At 47.7% G+C, this 17,667-nt stretch overlaps 1 protein-coding gene across 4 annotated transcripts in view; it reads left to right on the top strand.

Moving 5' to 3' along the window:
- ELOVL2 (ELOVL fatty acid elongase 2) overlaps positions 1-17,667 on the top strand; it is a 66,290-nt gene that overhangs the window by 22,013 nt on the left and 26,610 nt on the right. The gene's annotated exons all lie outside the window — the stretch shown is intronic.

The raw sequence follows: 17,667 nt of genomic DNA, 5'->3' as shown, positions 1-17,667 counted from the left end.
TGCTGAAACACATTAGAAACTTGGCTCAAAACCAGGCAGTTTGTGCAAGGGTATAGAAGAGGCAACATTGAGCTTTTTATTCCTCTGCCAAACAACAGAAGCTCTCCATTTCACTGAAAAATGATGGAATGGAATGGAATGGAATGGAATGGAATGGAATGGAATGGAATGGAATGGAATGGAATGGAATGGAATGGAATGGAATGGAATGGGATGGAATGGGATGGAATGGAATGGAATGGGATGGGATGGAATGGAATGGGATAGAATAGAATAGATTGGAATGGGATAGAATGGAATGGAATGGGATAGAATGGAATGGAATGGGATAGAATAGAATAGAATAGAATAGAATAGAATAGAATAGAATAGAATAGAATAGAATAGACCAGACCAGGTTGGAAGAGACCTTCAAGATCATCATGTCCAACCCATCATCCAACACCACCTAATCAACTAAACCATGCAATGATACAGGGAACCTTTTGATTTTAATGCAGTTGTTTCTTCCTTACTGCTGGAGAATTTGTAACTTGCCTTTTAATAGCATCTGCAAAAAAAAACCAAACCCTTGAAAGATTAAAGACTAGATGAGAGCTATCTTGCTTACAATAACTCAACTAAAATCTCAGTACTGTGCTCCCAGCCCACCCTCAAGGGCAAAGCACTGCTTCCCCCTCTCCTCGCTTTGACATGCACTACATTACCTGCATGATTTCATTTCCCATTGGTTATCACTGAAAGGGACCCTCGGGGCTACAGTTGTTACAGTATTTTCTCACAGAACGATTTCTTTTTCATCAAGCAGGAAGTAATTTCCCTCAGTTTACCAGACACCTTGGAGAGATAGCAGATTTCAGATGAAAAAGCGTTTTGATGGAAAGGTTGCAAAGTTGAGAGCCAAGCCAGAGAACTGTGTCGTGGGGACAGGTGTGGAAGGGAAACGGCACAGGGCTATCCCCTTTGGCCTCCAAGTGTGTTTCTAGGAGTTTACAGGAGTGTTATACAAATCAGACACAACTGGGAGGAGCAGCTGACACACCATCAGCCTGTGCTGCTGTTCAGCAAGACCTGGACAGGCTGGAGAGTTGGGCAGAAAAGGAAACAAGGGGACACAGTCTCAAGCTGCGCCAGGGGAAGTTTAGGCTCGAGGTGAGGAGAAAGTTCTTCACCGAGAGAGTCATTGGTCATTGGAATGTGCTGCCCGGGGAGGTGGTGGAGTCACCATCCCTGGAGGTGTTCAAGAGGAGATTGGATGTGGCACTTGGTGCCATGGTCTAGTCATGAGGTCTGTGGTGACAGGTTGGACTCGATGATCCTCGAGGTCTCTTCCAACCTTGGTGATACTGTGATACTGTGATCTAATGACCTTTAACAAGGGCAAGTGTAGAGTTCTGCACCTGTGCAGGAATAACCCCATGCACCAATACAGCTTAGGGGTTGACCTGCTGGAAAGCAGCTCCATGGACAAGAACCCCTAGTGCTGTTGGGCAAGGTCACCATGAGCCAGCAATGTACTCTTGTGGCAGGGAAGGCTGATGGCCTCCTGGGGTGCATTAAGAGGAATGTGGCCAGCAGGTTGAGGGAGTTCTTCCCCTCTACTCTGTCCAAGTGAGGCTACATCTGTAGTATTGCATCTGGTCTGGGATCCCCAGTTTAAAAGAGACAGGGAACTACTCAAGAGTAGCCACAGAGGCTAAAAAGAGCAGACTGGAGCATCACTCTGATGAGGAAAAGCAGAGAGTCCTCAGCATATATATCCTGGAGAAGGGAAGGCTGAGAGGGGGCCTTATCAGTGCTTATCAATATCCAAAGAGTGAGGGTCAAGAGGGTGGTGCCCATCAACAGGACAAGGGCCAATGGGCACAACCTGATCACAGGAGGTTCCATCTGAATGTGAGAAAAAACTTTCCTGTGAGGGTGCCTGAGCATTGGAACAAGCTGTCCGGAGAGGTTATGGAGTCTTCTTCTCTGTACAGATTCCAAAGTGCCTGGAAATTATCCTGTGCAAGTTGCTTGGGTGACCCTGCTCTAGCAGGGGTGTTAGAATTAGAGTTATCCAGGTTGGAAAAGACCTTTGAGATCATTGAGTCCAACCTATCACCCAACACCATCTAATCAACTAAACCATGGCACCAAGCACCCCATCCAGTCTCTTCCTAAACAACTCCAATGATGGTGACTTCACCACCTCCCTGGGCAGCCCATTCCAATGGCCAATCACTCTTTCTATGAAGAACTTCTTCCTAACCTCCAGCCTAAACCTCCTCTGGCACAGCTTGAGACTGTGTCCTCTTGTTCTGGTGCTGGTTGCCTAGGAGAAGAGACTAACCCCCACCTGCCTACAACCTCCCTTCATTTAGTTATAGAGAGCAATAAGGTCTCCCCTGAGTCTCCTTTTCTCCAGGCTAAGCAACCCCAGCTCCCTCAGCCTCTCCTCACAGGGCTTGTGCTCCAAACCCCTCACCAGTTTTGTTGCCCTTCTCTGGATACACTCCAGCAAGTCAACATCTTTCCTAACCTGAGGAGCTCAGAGCTGGACACAGTACTCAAGGTGTGGCTTAACCAGTGCTGAGTACAGGGGCAGAATGACTTCCCTGTTCCTGCTGGCCACACTATTCCTGATACAGGCCAGGATGCCACTGGCCTTCTTGGCCACCTGGACACACTGCTGGCTCCTGTTCAGCCTACTATCAACCAGTATCCCCCAGATGATCCCCAAAGGTGCTTATACATATCTGCAAAAAGTAACAAAGGACATTTTCAGACATAGGAGAGGGCTGGAGCACCTCTCCTATGAGGACAGACTGAAGAAGTTGGGGCTGTTCAGTCTGGAGAAGAGAAGGCTCCAAGGTGACCTAATTGTGGCCTTCCAGTATCTGAAGGGGGCCTACAGGAAGGCTGGGGAGGGACTTTTCAGGATCTCAGGTAGTGATAGGACTAGGGGGAATGGAGTGAAGCTGGAGGTGGGGAGATTCAGGCTGGATGGGAGGTGACGTCCTGGCATGGGTTGTCCAGGGAGGTGGTTGAGGCCCCGTCCCTGGAGGTGTTTAAGAGCAGGCTGGATGAGGCTCTGTCCAGCCTGATCTAGTGTGAGGCGTCCCTTGCCCATGGCAGGGGGGTTGGAACTAGATGATCCTTGTGGTCCCTTCCAACCCTGACTGATACTATGATACTATGATACATCACCTCTTGCTTGCTTTCTTAGCATCTTCCTGAAAGAAATCATTTCAAATGGATCACTTTTCTTTCAATCCAGTAACAGCTACAACTCCTCAGTTTCACTTGCTTACTTAACTCTCGTGGCTATCACTCATTTGCTCCCTCACCACATTTACAGATCACACAGACTATAACAGAGATGTGAATTCCTTGATAAATTTGGGTTTCCAGGGAGAAGCTTCTTGTTGCTTTTTTCCCCTGCAACACCTTCATTCTCTCTGATATTTAATAACTAGGTTTAACTTTACCACTTCTGACAGACAATTACTTTTGCTGGCAAATAATTATCCTGTGTCTGTCAGTTAGTTTTTCTTCTCTTAATTATTAATTTATTTTTTTGAGGATAGATACTTCCCATTTTACTTGGCTTAAAGGATATCTGTAGCAAATAAGCCCTACGAGGAGAGGCTGAGGGAGCTGGGATTGTTTAGCCTGGAGAAGAGGAGGCTCAGGGGAGACCTTATTGCTCTCTACAACTACCTGAAAGGTGGTTGTAGCCAGGAAGAGGTTGGTCTCTTCTCCCAGGCAACCAGCACCAGAACAAGAGGACACAGTCTCAAGCTGTGCCAGGGGAAGTTCAGGCTCAAGGTGAGGAGAAAGTTCTTCACAGAGAGAGTTGTTAGCCATTGGAATGTGCTGCCCAGGGAGGTGGTGGAGTCACCGTCCCTGGAGGTGTTCAAGAGGGGACTGAACATGACACTTGGTGCCATGATTTAGTCATGAGGTCTGTGGTGACAGGTTGGACTTGATCACCTTTGAGGTCTTTTCCAACCTTATTGATTCTATGATTCTATGAATACAGGAATCAGCTACATATGCCATCAATGCTACTTCTAACTTGTCCTGTAAAACAAAGATATTTATTCCATTTACTTGTAAGAAACCACTGTCTCTTGAAATAGTAACAGCAACACACATTTAATGCCAAGCAAGAAGTGATGCTTCACCTTCTTTGAAACAGAAGTAAAAGTCAAGAGACTTGGAGCATCTGCTTTGCTCATTGGAAACTTGAGCTCATGAGGATACTCATTTTCTGGAAAGAGCTATCTGATCAGTACCTGAGATGTGTATCAGGTCTCAGATAGTCTAAGCTGACCTTGCCAGCAACTCTGTTTTCCTCCTGCCTGCTAAATGTCCATTACAGAGCATCTCTTAACCTCACTGCTCCTTAACTATCAAGGAAACCAATATTTTTCCAGCTGACCTCTATCTTTCTGCTGGTTGCTTGCTCTGAGAACTAATTAACAACTGAATGAGCCCAGTGAGTGGTGCAGCCTTCTCCTGGTGATGTTATGTCACATGGAAATTCCCAGTGCTGATGACACTTGATTTTACAGGTCAGCTTAGGCTGATCCTATCAGATGCCAAGACTTCTAATACTGGACATAATCACAAAGACACAAAATGTGTTGTAAGAGCAGTACAGCCACTGAAGCACTGAGTTGCTTCTAGTCACGTTTTCCTGACATTAGATACTGTGACATTCTCATCCCTTAGCAATTCTGGTTTTGCTCTTCTGCAAATCAGCAGTTACTTATAAATTATCAGCAAACCATACATCAGAAGATAAATGTCCATTAAAGCTCACGAGCTTCATATCTTAGTATCACAGTATCAGTCAGGGTTGGAAGGGACCACAAGGATCATATAGTTCCAACCCCCCTGCCATGGGCAGGGACACCCCACACTAGATCAGGCTGGCCAGAGCCTCATCCAGCCTGGGCTTAAACACCCCCAGGGACGGGGCCTCGACCACCTCCCTGGACAACCCATTCCAGGGCTTCACCACTCTCATGGTGAAGAACCTCCTCCTCACATCCAGCCTGAATCTCCCCACCTCCAGCTTCAATCCATTCCCCTTAGTCCTATCACTACCTGAGATCCTGAGAAGTCCCTCCCCAGCCTTCCTGTAGGCCCCCTTCAGATACTGGAAGGCCACAATTAGGTCACCTCGGAGCCTTCTCTTCTGCAGACTGAACAGCCCCAACTCCTTCAGTCTGTCCTCATAGGAGAGGTGCTCCAGCCCTCTGATCATCCTTGTGGCCCTTCTCTGGACACCTTCCAGCACCTCCACATCCCTCTTGTAATAGGGGCTCCAGAACTGGACGCAGTACTCCAGGTGGGGTCTCCCCAGAGCTGAGTAGAGGGGGAGGATCACCTCCCTCGACCTGCTGGCCTGTTTGAATTTAATCTGAATCTATATGGATTTTAGCTTTTATAAGCAGATATTTTGACCTAAACCCTCCAGTTTCTTTCCCAACATGAATTAGACTCATACCTGCCTAACTGAAAAGTTTCCTCTACTGTTTTCTGCCTGCATTCCTCACACAGCAGTTAGACTGGATGACCTCAAAGTGAAATTGAAAGGCTTTGCATATGTTGGAAGATTAAGGCTGAAACCTTAGAAGCTGGGATCTGGACTCTCTAATCCACAGCAGCATGCTACAAACACCTCCTCCTCTTCTAGTCTTTTCCCTTTTCCTGTTTTCCATTTACACCCCTATAAATAGTTCAGGAGCAGGTCTATGCATTTGGGCAGCATCTACAAAAATGTAGCAAATTACTGCAGAACAAGAAAATCTCAGTTCTCTGATGGGCAAATTAATGCAACTGGTTTTTCTTCACCCAGACCATAAGAACAAGAAAAATCTGTAAACTGGAAAGCAGCTCCACAAAGACCTTGGAGCCCTAGAGGACAGCAAGTTCTTCATGGGACAGCAACGTACCTCTGTGGCCAAAGAGCCAATGCTATCCTGGAGTGCATCAAGAAAAGTGTGTCCAGCAGATCTAGGGAGGTTCTTCTCCCCCTCTGCTCTGCCCTGCTGAGACCACTGCTGGAATACTGTGTCTAGTTTGGGGCTCCCCAGTTCAAGAGAGACAGAGACCTGCTGCAGAGAATCCAACAGAGAGGCATGGATGATTAGGGGACTTGAGCACCTCCCCTATGAAGAGAAACTGAGAGACCTGGGGCTGTTTAGTCTTGAGAAGACTGAGAGGGGATCTCATCAATGTGTGTAATATCTGAGAGGTGGGTGTCAAGTGGAAGGGGGCCAAGCTCTATTTGGTGGTGCACAATAAGACAAGAAACAGCAGGTACAAGCTTGAACATAGAAGATTTCACCTCAACATGAGGAGAAACTTATTTACAGTGAGGGTGACAGAGCACTGGAACAGGCTGCCCAGAGAGGCAGAGAGGTCCTGGAGACTCCTTCTCTGGAAGCTTTCAAACCCTACCTGGATGCATTCCTGTGCTGACTACCCTGGGTGATCCTGCTTTGGAAGAGGGGTTGGACCCGATGATCTCTGGAGGTCCCTTCCAACCTCTAATGTACTGTGCTACTGAGATGTGTTGTTACTCTTAAAGATGTGGCTAAATCAGGCTAGAACATGACCCACCTTACTGGTCTTTGAATGGAGAGCAAGGGATAGAAAACATGCATGTGCATATGTTAACCTGCAGCCCTAAGTTACTTTGCCAGATTCCTTCATTCCAAGCTTTGAAGAGAAATGAAAATACACAAGTTCCACTGCTGGCAGTGAGTCCAGTGAGTCTGGCCAAGTGGACCAGTGCACTTGTGTGGAGCTTTGCTGGTCTCTTCAGCAGCCAGCACAGCACCTACCTATACATTTGGGGTTATAGTTATGCAAAGACTATCCCCTCCTCTTAAATTTGCTTCTTCCAGGTCCATTCTCACATGATGAAGGAATGAGAGTGCAATCCTGCTTTCTACTTTGTGTAATTCAATAACTTGAACAGGTTACACAAGGTGAATTGTGATGTGTTGTGGTTAACCCAGTTTAACCAAATGTCCATAGGTAGAATTTTCCAAAGAGGAAACAGGGCCAGGCAGAATTCATCCCAGTAGCATTAAAGAAGGATTAAATAAGCCATTCAGCAGCAGGTCTGGGAAACAAAGAAAATACATTGGCATTACTATAGAGATTTTTGTAACGGGTTTTAATCCCACTTTATTCTTCTCTCAGTTTTTGACTTCACAGAAGTCAGTAATCATTTTAATTTACAGGTGTTCTTTTTAAACATCCTTCTAGTTCTAGTGTGGCAGTGAAAGCAGGACTTGAACTTCTAGAGCACCTAAACTGATGAAAACAAGAACTCAGTGTTTTAGCTCAGTAAAAATGCAGGATGGAAGGACTTCAGCTTGAGGTATCTATACTGAAGGAGTTCACTACAAAAGCCAGCCAAGAGTGTGAACATCTCTCTGACCCTGATTTCAGTATTCCTAAGGTTGGAAGAGGCCTCAAGGATCATCGAGTCCAACCTGTCACCACAGACCTCATGACTAGAGTAGGGGGGACACTACTGCCCACTGCAGGCTTGGACCCTGTTCCAGCTGTGCCAACAGATGAGATTACAGCTCCCAGCCATGCAGCACCATCCCTTTGCTGCAGGTCACTATCCTGCATGGCTCCTCACATGAGCTGTGCATCACTTGGTTTACTCAGGATGAGCCCAAGTGCCCAAGGACTATTTGGATTAACCAGGGTCACCTGAAGGGAAACAGGTAGCAGCTGTACAAACAGCAGTGCTATAAGGTCTGCTGTGGTATTCCCAGCCCAAACAAAGCACAGCCATGAAGCTGGTGCATGGCAACCTAACTCTCAAGCCAGCAGAGCTGCTCTCACAGTGCCTAAAACACAATAGCACTTCAAATCTGCTATAGTTTATGAGGAACTCAGTTGAGTTTAATAAGTGGGGCAACTGGAGATGGTTTTGCTCATGAGAATGAAAGTATTTTCAAGACCATTATTTAAAACAAACCAACAAACCAACCCACCCCAGGGTGTTCTCTGCTATAATTGTTTGCTCCGAGAAGTTTTTATACTAAAATAATCTGTACACATTCAGTGTCTATGGCAACTTTAAAATACTCTAGAAGCATTAATAGTAGTCACATTCAGGAAACTACAGTATCTTGACTATAGATACAGTACACAGTTAAGGGATGCAAACAAAAAGTGCAGTGCTTAATTAATTTTCTTATCAAATGCTAGAATTGGTTTGGTTGGAGGAGGCCCAAGATCAAGCCCAGCACTTCCAGGTCACCACTAAACCACGTCACTCAGCACCACAGCTACATGCCTTTTAAATCCTTCCAGGGATGAGGAGTCCCCCACTTCACTGAGCAGCCTGTTCCAGGGCTTGACAAATCTTTCCTACAAAGAAATTTTTTCCTAATATCCAACCTAAATCTCCTCTGGCACCACCTGAGGCCATTTCCTCTTGTGCATTTGCTATTTAGGAGAAGAGGCTTACTTCCACTTTGCTACAATGGAATGAAGCTGGAGGTGGGGAGATTCAGGCTGGAGGTGAGGAGGAAGTTCTTCACCATGAGAGTGGTGAAACCCTGGAATGGGTTGTCCGGGGAGGTGGTCGAGGCTCCATCCCTGGAGGTGTTTAAGCCCAGGCTGGGTGAGGCTCTGTCCAGCCTGGTCTAGTGTGGGGTGTCCCTGCCCAAGGCAGGGGGGTTGGAACTAGATGATCCTTGTGGTCCCTTCCAACCCTGACTGATACTATGATACTATGATACAACTTCTTTTCAAGGAGCTGTAGAGAGCCAGAAGGTCTCCCCTCAAACTCCTTTTGTCCAGGCTAAACACCCCTAGTTCCTTCAGCTGCTCCTTGTAAGACTTCTTCTCCAGACCCCTTACCACCTTCATTGCCCTGATTTGGACATGCTCCAGCACCTCAATGTTATTCTTGTAGTGAGGGGCCCAAAACTGAACATAGTATTTGAGGTGCAAATGTATACATACACTGTGTGTGTTGCATATTTATAACACCTTTAGCAATGTATACATTAGAAGCCTGTTTAACCCCCTGCATTGTAAATGAATTGGTTATTGGTTTGAAAACATGTATGTATCTGCCAGTTTTGCCAACAGCTCTCAGTATCTTTCCTTTTTGTTGCATCCTTCACAGGCTGTATCCAATCTTCATAGAATCAATAAGGTTAGAAAAGACCTCAAAGATCATCAAGTCCAACCTGTCACCACAGACCTCATGGCTACTAGACCATGGCACCCGGTGCCATGTCCAGTCCCCTCTTGAACACCTCCAGGGATGGTGACTCCACCACCTTCCTGGGCAGCACATTCCAATACCTAACAACTCTTTCTGTGAGGAACTTTCTCCTACTTCAAGCCTAAACGTTCCCTGGTGCAGTTTGAGACTGTGTCCTCTTGTTCTGGTGCTGGTTGCCTGGGAGAAGAGACCAAGAGACCAACCCCCTCCTGGCTACAACTACCCTTCAGGAAGTTGTAGACAGCAATAAGGTCTCCCCTGAGCCTCCTTTTCTACTGCTAATGTCTTTAGCAAATGTGTATTTATAAAGGGAATCAGCATTGCAGGGAAAAGTCTCAATGAAGCAATTAATTAGTTAATAATTTACAAGTTGAGCATCTGACTCAGCACAAAGCTTCGGGGTTTTCTGAAGGGATGCTCACAGTTGCCTGTCAGATACTTCAAGATACAAAGGGAAAAAATGTTCAGGCTTTATTGGAGTTTGTATGTGTTTAAAACACAATGGATTAAAATAAAATGTATAAAGAGAGAACCCCACAGCCCTACTTTTATGTCATCCCAGAGGGACTAGAGATGCAGCCCCTTGAGGTTTTCAAGTACTGCGGCCTTTAGAATAAACCTTTGTTTAGAATAAGCCAGACCATGTTGGAAGAGACCTTCAAGATCATTGTGTCCATCCCATCAACCAATCCAACCCACCTAAACAACTAACCCATGGCACCAAGCACCCCATCCAGTCTCCTCCTGAACACCTCCAATGACGGCGACTCCACCACCTCCTTGGGCAGCCCATTCCAATGGGCAATCACTTTCTCTGTATAGAACTTCTTCCTAACATCCAAGCTAAACCTCCCCTGGTGCAGCCTGAGACTGTGTCCTCTTGTTCTGGTGCTGGCTGCCTGGGAGAAGAGACCAACATCTGCCTGTCTACAACCTCCCTTCAGGTAGTTGTAGATAGCAATAAGGTCTCCCCTGAGTCTCCTCTTCTCCAGGCTAAGCAGCCCCAGCTCCCTCAGTCTCTCCTCATAGGGCTTGTGTTCCAAGCCCCTCACCAACTTCGTTGCCCTTCTCTGGACTCGTTCCAGCAAGTCAACCTCCTTCCTAAACTGAGGGTCCCAGAACTGGACACAGGACTCGAGGTGTGGCCTAACCAGTGCAGTGTACAGGGGGAGAATGACCTCCCTGCTCCTGCTGGCCACACTGTTCCTGACGCAGTCATTGCCTCCCCGCATCCTGCACACCAGTGCCCCACAGCACCAGCGTGAGCCATTTAAACTCAGACAACACTGTTGGGTCAGGGAATACATTTTAGCAAATCCTTTTTGATCCCCCACCCCCAGTCTGTAACAGGAGGGGCAGGCAGTCCCTTACACATTAATCCCTGCCATAGGGAGCCAGTGTTACGTTGCAGACAGACATCTGGGACGGCAACCAAGAAACCTACTTCTTGGGCATAGAGTGCCCTTTGTTTCCCCGCCGCCAGGATTGTGGGAAAACCACAGCTCTTGCTTTTGGGGTTGTTGATTTTTTTTTTCATTCATTTTTTTTTAAAGGTTTATTGTCCAACAAGCCATGAGATCCTGTGCAGAGGCTTAGGGTCTTCTATTCATCTAAAATCTTGAAGTTACAGTAGAAAATCGGGAGCTTTTCACCGCGCTAGAAAGGCTATGCCGGCTGTTTGTCTCTAGTGCTTCCTCCAGAAGAATGGCCAGACATGCATGCCAAGTCCAAACTAAAGCCCTGAATTCATTACACTAACTTACAAAAATCAGCTTTTCAGCAGCAACAAAATCTGTCTGCAAATAGCAAGGGAAACAAAATTATCAAGATGTGGCGTAGTGAGAACACTGAGCTGCCTTCTAAACGTGTGGTGGTAATTCTCCCCTACCCCGTCAGCTGCTCCTGTCTTCTTTATTCATTGTATGGATCTAAATTTAGGATGCAAGCTTCTTGCTGCAAAAGCTGTAGTTGCACACATGGCACGTGCTGGGCAGATGCTCGATAACCAGACACATCCTTGAGGAATATTCTGTTTCAAACCCAAGTCATCTGGTAAAACCAAAGCCTTAAAAGGGTGACGGTACTCTCTTGCTCTGGTAGAATTACTGCCCTATGCTTCTCCAAGTGCAGCTGGCTGTCTTGCACTTTTAAAATGAGAAGCTGCTTCATTGTGTAGCTTGGTTAGACAATCTTTACCCAGGCTGGTTAGAATAACCTTTATTTAGAATAAACCAAACCAGGTTGGAAGAGACCTTCAAGATCATTGCGTCCAACCCATCAACCAATCCAACCCACACAAACAACTAACCCACGGCACCAAGCACCCCATCAAGTCTCCCCCTGAACACCTCCAATGACAGTGACTCCACCACCTCCTTGGGCAGCCCATTCCAATGGGCAATCACTCTCTCTGTATAGAACTTCTTCCTAACATCCAGCCTGAACCTCCCCTGGTGCAGCCTAAGACTGTGTCTTCTTGTTCTGGTACTGGCTGCCTGGGAGAAGAGACCATCATCCACCTGTCTACAACCTCCCTTCAGGTAGTTTTAGAGGGTGATAAGGTCACCCCTGAGTCTCCTCTTCTCCAGGCTAAGCAACCCCAGCTCCCTCAGTCTTTCCTCATAGGGCTTGTGTTCCAAACCCCTTTTTGGAAGTAGGCATGTTCAGCTGTGCAGGCTTTCATACTGCTGATGAAAAAATCAATTCAGATACTAACCTGTCTTCTCAGTGCCTTGTAGAGTCACCAAGGGCTGAACAGGCCTTTGAGGAATCAACTGTAACAGAATTAACTTCTCTCTAAAACACACAAAAATCCCCACTTCATCAAGGTTATTTGCTTGTAATTTAAGGACCTTCCTGCTCCAAAGGAAACTTATTCAAGCCAGGAATAAGACCTGGAGTTCTCAAGGACCCTTGTTTTGCCTGAGGAAGTGATTTATTCACCCAGGCTGTTGGAAGGAGGCAGAAATTTTATTTACCCTTTCATTTGTAACTAATTTCTTTTTTGGTTATTCCCTGGCAGTCATCTATATTCCTGTCACATTGTCACTGACAGGAGTTATGTCCCATCCCATGTCATACTGTCATTTTAAATCTGATTGTAAGATCAAAGGAAAAATGAGGTCAATAATTGCTACCATTTCCTTGGGAACTGGCAGGACACCTCTGAGGTCTCCCAAGAGAAATCTGCTTTAATTATAAGTCAAGCTGCTGTTCCCCTGTGGGGCAGGTAGAACTGAGCAGGAGCACTTTTAAAAGGTATGCATTGATCTGCTTTGGCCACAGTTTCATTTTGAAACTGGTGAAAAGCAAGAGGGTGTAGATACAGTTTGGGGAGCATATACAACACCCAGATGCTGCTAACGGGGCCATGGCAGCCACCCTTCCTTCTGCTCTGTCCACATCCAGCTGGTGGCCAGTCAGTAGTGGAGTCCCCCAGGGATCAGTGCTGGGCCCCATCCTCTTTAACATCTTTATTGATGATCTGGATGAGGGCATTGAGTCCATCATCAGTAAATTTGCTGACGACACCAAGCTGAGGGCAGGAGTTGATCTGCTGGAGGGTAGAGAGGCTCTGCAGAGAGACCTCGACAGGCTGGGCAGATGGGCAGAGTCCAACGGCATGAGATTTAACACATCCAAGTGCCGGGTTCTGCACATTGGCCACAACAACCCCATGCAGAGCTACAGGCTGGGGTCAGAGTGGCTGGAGAGCAGCCAGGCAGAGAGGGACCTGGGGGTACTGGTTGATGGTAGGCTGAACATGAGCTTGCAGTGTGCCCAGGCAGCCAAGAGGGCCAGTGGCATCCTGGCCTGCATCAGGAACAGTGTGGCCAGCAGGAGCAGGGAGGTCATTCTGCCCCTGTACACTGCACTGGTTAGACCACACCTCGAGTACTGTGTCCAGTTCTGGGGTCCTCAGTTTAGGAAGGAGGTCAACTTGCTGGAGTGTGTCCAGAGAAGGGCAACAAAGTTGGTGAGGGGCTTGGAACATAAGCCCTATGAGGAGAGACTGAGGGAGCTGGGGCTGCTTAGCCTGGAGAAGAGGAGACTCAGGGGTGACCTTATTGCTCTCTACAACTACCTGAAGGGAGGTTGTAGACAGGCAGAGGTTGGTCTCTTCTCCCAGGCAACCAGCACCAGAATAAGAGGACACAGTCTCAGGCTGCGCCAGGGGAGTTTCAGGCTGGAGGTCAGGAGGAAGTTTTACACAGAGAGAGTGATTGCCCATTGGAATGGGCTGCCTGGGGAGGTGGTGGAGTCACCATCACTGGAGGTGTTCAGGAGGAGACTTGACAGGGTGCTTGGTTGCATGGGTTAGTTGATTAGGTGGTGTTGGATGATAGGTTGGATGCGATGATCTTGAAGGTCTCTTCCAACCTGGTTTATTCTCTATATCTAATGCCCGACAGGTTCTCTTTTGAGCACTGCAGTTGCCATGTATTATTTCAGCCCTTACTTAATACAATTGTAAAGAACAGAGGGGAAAAAAAAGGCTGAAAACTGTGGAAAGGAAATCCTGACAGCAGTGATTTTGAAAGGGAATGTTTCATCCTGAAGACAATGTGACACTCAGCCTTTTACAAGACAAAACAATGAAAAATAGGGTGAATGCTTTCAGGCACTTAAATTATGAATAGATTTTGGCAAACCAAGTAAATATTAATGGGTTCTTCAATCACTTTCATGCTAACACATGCAGTTGTAGTGCAGAAACCTTCCAAATTCCTTTTCCCCTAGTACTTAAAAAGACCAAAGAGCTGATAAATTGTACAAACCAAATTTTTCTCATGGGGATGCAAGATCTGACAGCAGCCTCACCCTTCCTTTCTGCAGAGCATGTTTCAGACCACCTACCAGCACTCCAAGGGAGAAACAGGTTTCAAGACTGCCACTGCTTAAATATATAGTGGTCACACCTGCAAACCTTCAGGCCACCCAAAAGCCCTTTCCTTTCAGAGAGATGTGCAGGTACCTCCCACACACCTCCACATACTGGCACTCACAGATCAGCTACAGGGGCAGCATACAGAACTCCACTCTCATTGCTGTCTGGCAGTGCAAGGGTAAGAAAAGAGCTGACAGAAAATTGCCTTTCCCTATAAAATTATCCTGAGATTCAGCAGTCTACATGGTGCCACTGAAAGCACTATGATGGGTGTGTGTGGAACCCAGCAATACTCCCTAAAGATAACTGTGAGAGAAAACAAGAAGTAGAAGGGGTTCCCTATGCATTAGTCCTTGCAGTCTGCTAGAGAATCCCAGCACGGTGGGAGTTGGAAGGGACCTGCAAAGATCATCTAGTCCAATCCCCTAATAAAAGCAGAGTCACCCAGAGCAGGCTGCCCAGGATCATGTACAGGAAGGTTTTGAATCTCTCCAGAGAAGGACACTCCATAACCTCTCTGGGCAGCCTGTTACAGTGCTCTGGCACCCGCAGAGGAAAGTAGCTTTTCCTCATGCAGTTCTACAGTACAACAGAACATCCTATAAGCTTTATTTTCAAACAGTAACAGGCACAAATGGTGCACTCCTCAAACCCAAACAGCCCCAACTCTCTTGGCCTTTCTTATCCATTATTCAGAATCAAGTCACCTAGAGAGCCCAAATGCAGCAACTGCTGAAAAGAAAACCTCTGGCTACATTTAGGTCTGTTTTTCCATACTTACTAAGCTTTACATCCTTCTACTCATGTTTCATAAGGGCAAATCCTGCCTGACCAACCTGGTGGCCTTCTATAAGCAGGTGACAAAATTAATAGATGAGGGGCGAGCAACTGATGTCATTTACCTGGACCTGAGCAAAGCCTTCGACACTGTCCTGCACCACATCCTGGTCTCCAAACTGGTGACACATGGGTTTGATGGGTGGACCACTAGATGGATAAGGAACTGGCTTGATGGCCGCACCCAAAGAGTGGCTGTCAATGGCTCCATGTCCCAGTGGAGGCCAGGGACAAGCGGAGTCCCTCAGGGATCAGTCCTGGGACCAGGCTTGTTCAACATCTTTGTGGGTGCCATGGATAGTGGCATTGAGTGCACCCTCAGCAAGTTTGCTGATGACACCAAGCTGTGTGGTGCAGCAGACACGCTGGAGGGAAGGGAGGCCATCCAGAGGGACCTTGACAGGCTAGAGAGGTGGGCACAAGCCAACCTCATGAAGTTCAATAAGAGCAAGTGCAGGGTCCTGCATCTGGGTCGAGGCAATCCCAGGCACAAATACAGGCTGGGCAGTGACTGGCTGGAAAGTAGCCCTGAGGAGAGAGACTTGGGGGTGCTGGTGGACAAGAAGCTCAACATGAGCTCTCAGTGTGCACTTGCAGCCTGCAAAGCCAATCAGATCCTGGGCTGCATCAGGAGAAGTGTGGCCAGCAGGTCGAGGGAGGTGATCCTCCCCCTCTACTCAGCCCTGGTGAGACCCCACCTGGAGTACTGTGTCCAGTTCTGGAGCCCCTATTACAAGAGGGATGTGGAGGTGCTGGAAGGTGTCCAGAGAAGGGCCACGAGGATGATCAGAGGGCTGGAGCACCTCTCCTATGAGGACAGACTGAAGGAGTTGGGGCTGTTCAGTCTGCAGAAGAGAAGGCTCCAAGGTGACCTAATTGTGGCCTTCCAGTATCTGAAGGGGGCCTACAGGAAGGCTGGGGAAGGACTTCTCAGGATCTCAGGTAGTGATAGGACTAGGGGGAATGGAATGAAGCTGGAGGTGGGGAGGTTCAGGCTGGATGTGAGGAGGAGGTTCTTCACCATGAGAGTGGTGAGGCCTTGGAATGGGTTGTCCAGGGAGGTGGTCGAGGCCCCGTCCCTGGAGGTGTTTAAGACCAGGCTGGATGAGGCTCTGTCCAGCCTGATCTTGTGTTGGGTGTCTCTGCCCATGGCAGGGGGGTTGGAACTAGATGATCCTTGTGGTCCCTTCCAACCCTGAATGACACTATGATACTATTGATAGCCACTGTTGTTCTTCTTGAGGAAACCACTAAAACCAAAGCATTTTCTTGCAGATAGCATGACCTGAACACCTACTGAAGAAAAACCTTTGAGTTTCATTTGCAGCTGCCTCCCACTTTTCATCTTCATCAACTCAGCTTTCTTTGCAGTGACTAAATCAGCCCAGGAGAAGTTGTTCAGTACTTTTGACCGTAATCACTGTTCAAATGGCTGTTCTCAGTTCCCTCTAGAGGAATCCAGCCTATTTGATGAATCAGTCCCCACCAATTTACTCTGTCAGATAACAGGCAGGCCTGCTAGGCCACCTACCTCATTTTTGATGCCAACCTGCAGTCCCAATACCTGCAAAAACAACCCTCAGCTACAAAGATATTGTGATTTTTGATACCAAAAAAAAAGGTGCTGGATTTGGTAACAGCAGCTGGAAACAGTCCAAATAGTTGCACAATATGTAGGCAAACTTTAGAATAGAATAAATCAGGTTGGAAGAGACCTTCAAGATCATCATGACCAACCTATCATCCAACACCACCTAATCAACTAACCCATGCAACCAAGCACCCTGTCAAGTCTCCTCCTGAACACCTCTAGAGATGGCGACTCCACCACCTCCCCAGGCAGCCCATTCCAATGGGCAATCACTCTCTCTGTGTAAAACTTCCTCCTGACCTCCAGCCTGAACCTCCCCTGGCACAGCCTGAGACTGTGTCCCCTTGTTCTGGTGCTGGCTGCCTGGGAGAAGAGACCAACCTCTGCCTGTCTACAACCCCCCTTCAGGTAGTTGTAGAGAGCAAGAAGGTCACCCCTGAGTCTCCTCTTCTCCAGGCTAAGCAGCCCCAGCTCCCTCAGCCTCTCCTCATAGGGCTTGTGTTCCAAGCCCCTCACCAACTTTGTTGCCCTTCTCTGGACACACTCCAGCAAGTCAACATCCTTCCCAAACTGAGGAGCCCAGAACTGGACACAGGACTCAAGGTATGGCCTAACCAGTGCAGCATACAGGGGCAGAATGACCTCCCTGCTCCTGCTGGCCACACTGTTCCTGATGCAGGCCAGGATGCCATTGGCCCTCCTGGCCGCCTGGGCACACTGAAGGCTCATGTTCAGCCTACCATCAACCAGTACCCCCAGGTCCCTTTCTGCCTGGCTGCTCTCCAGCCACTCTGACCCCAGCCTGTAGCTCTGCATGGGGTTGTTGTGGCCGATGTGCAGAACCCAGCACTTGGATGTGTTAAATCTCATGCCGTTGGCCTCTGCCCATCTGTCCAGCCTGTCGAGGTCCCTCTGCAGAGCCTCTCTACCCTCCAGTAGATCAACTCCTGCCCCCAGCTTGGTGTCATCAGCAAATTTACTGATGATAGACTCAATGCCCTCATCCAGATCATCAGTAAAGATGTTAAAGAGGATGGGGCCCAGCACTGATCCCTGGGGCACACCACTAGTGACTGGCCGCCAGCT

The sequence above is a fragment of the Melanerpes formicivorus genome, unplaced genomic scaffold, assembly GCF_026170545.1.
Source record: "Melanerpes formicivorus ecotype bairdi unplaced genomic scaffold, bMelFor1.0.p_v2 SCAF_109, whole genome shotgun sequence".
Lineage (NCBI taxonomy): Eukaryota > Metazoa > Chordata > Aves > Piciformes > Picidae > Melanerpes > Melanerpes formicivorus.
Note: the sequence above shows the minus strand (reverse complement) of the source record. Positions and strands in the feature narration are given on the sequence as shown.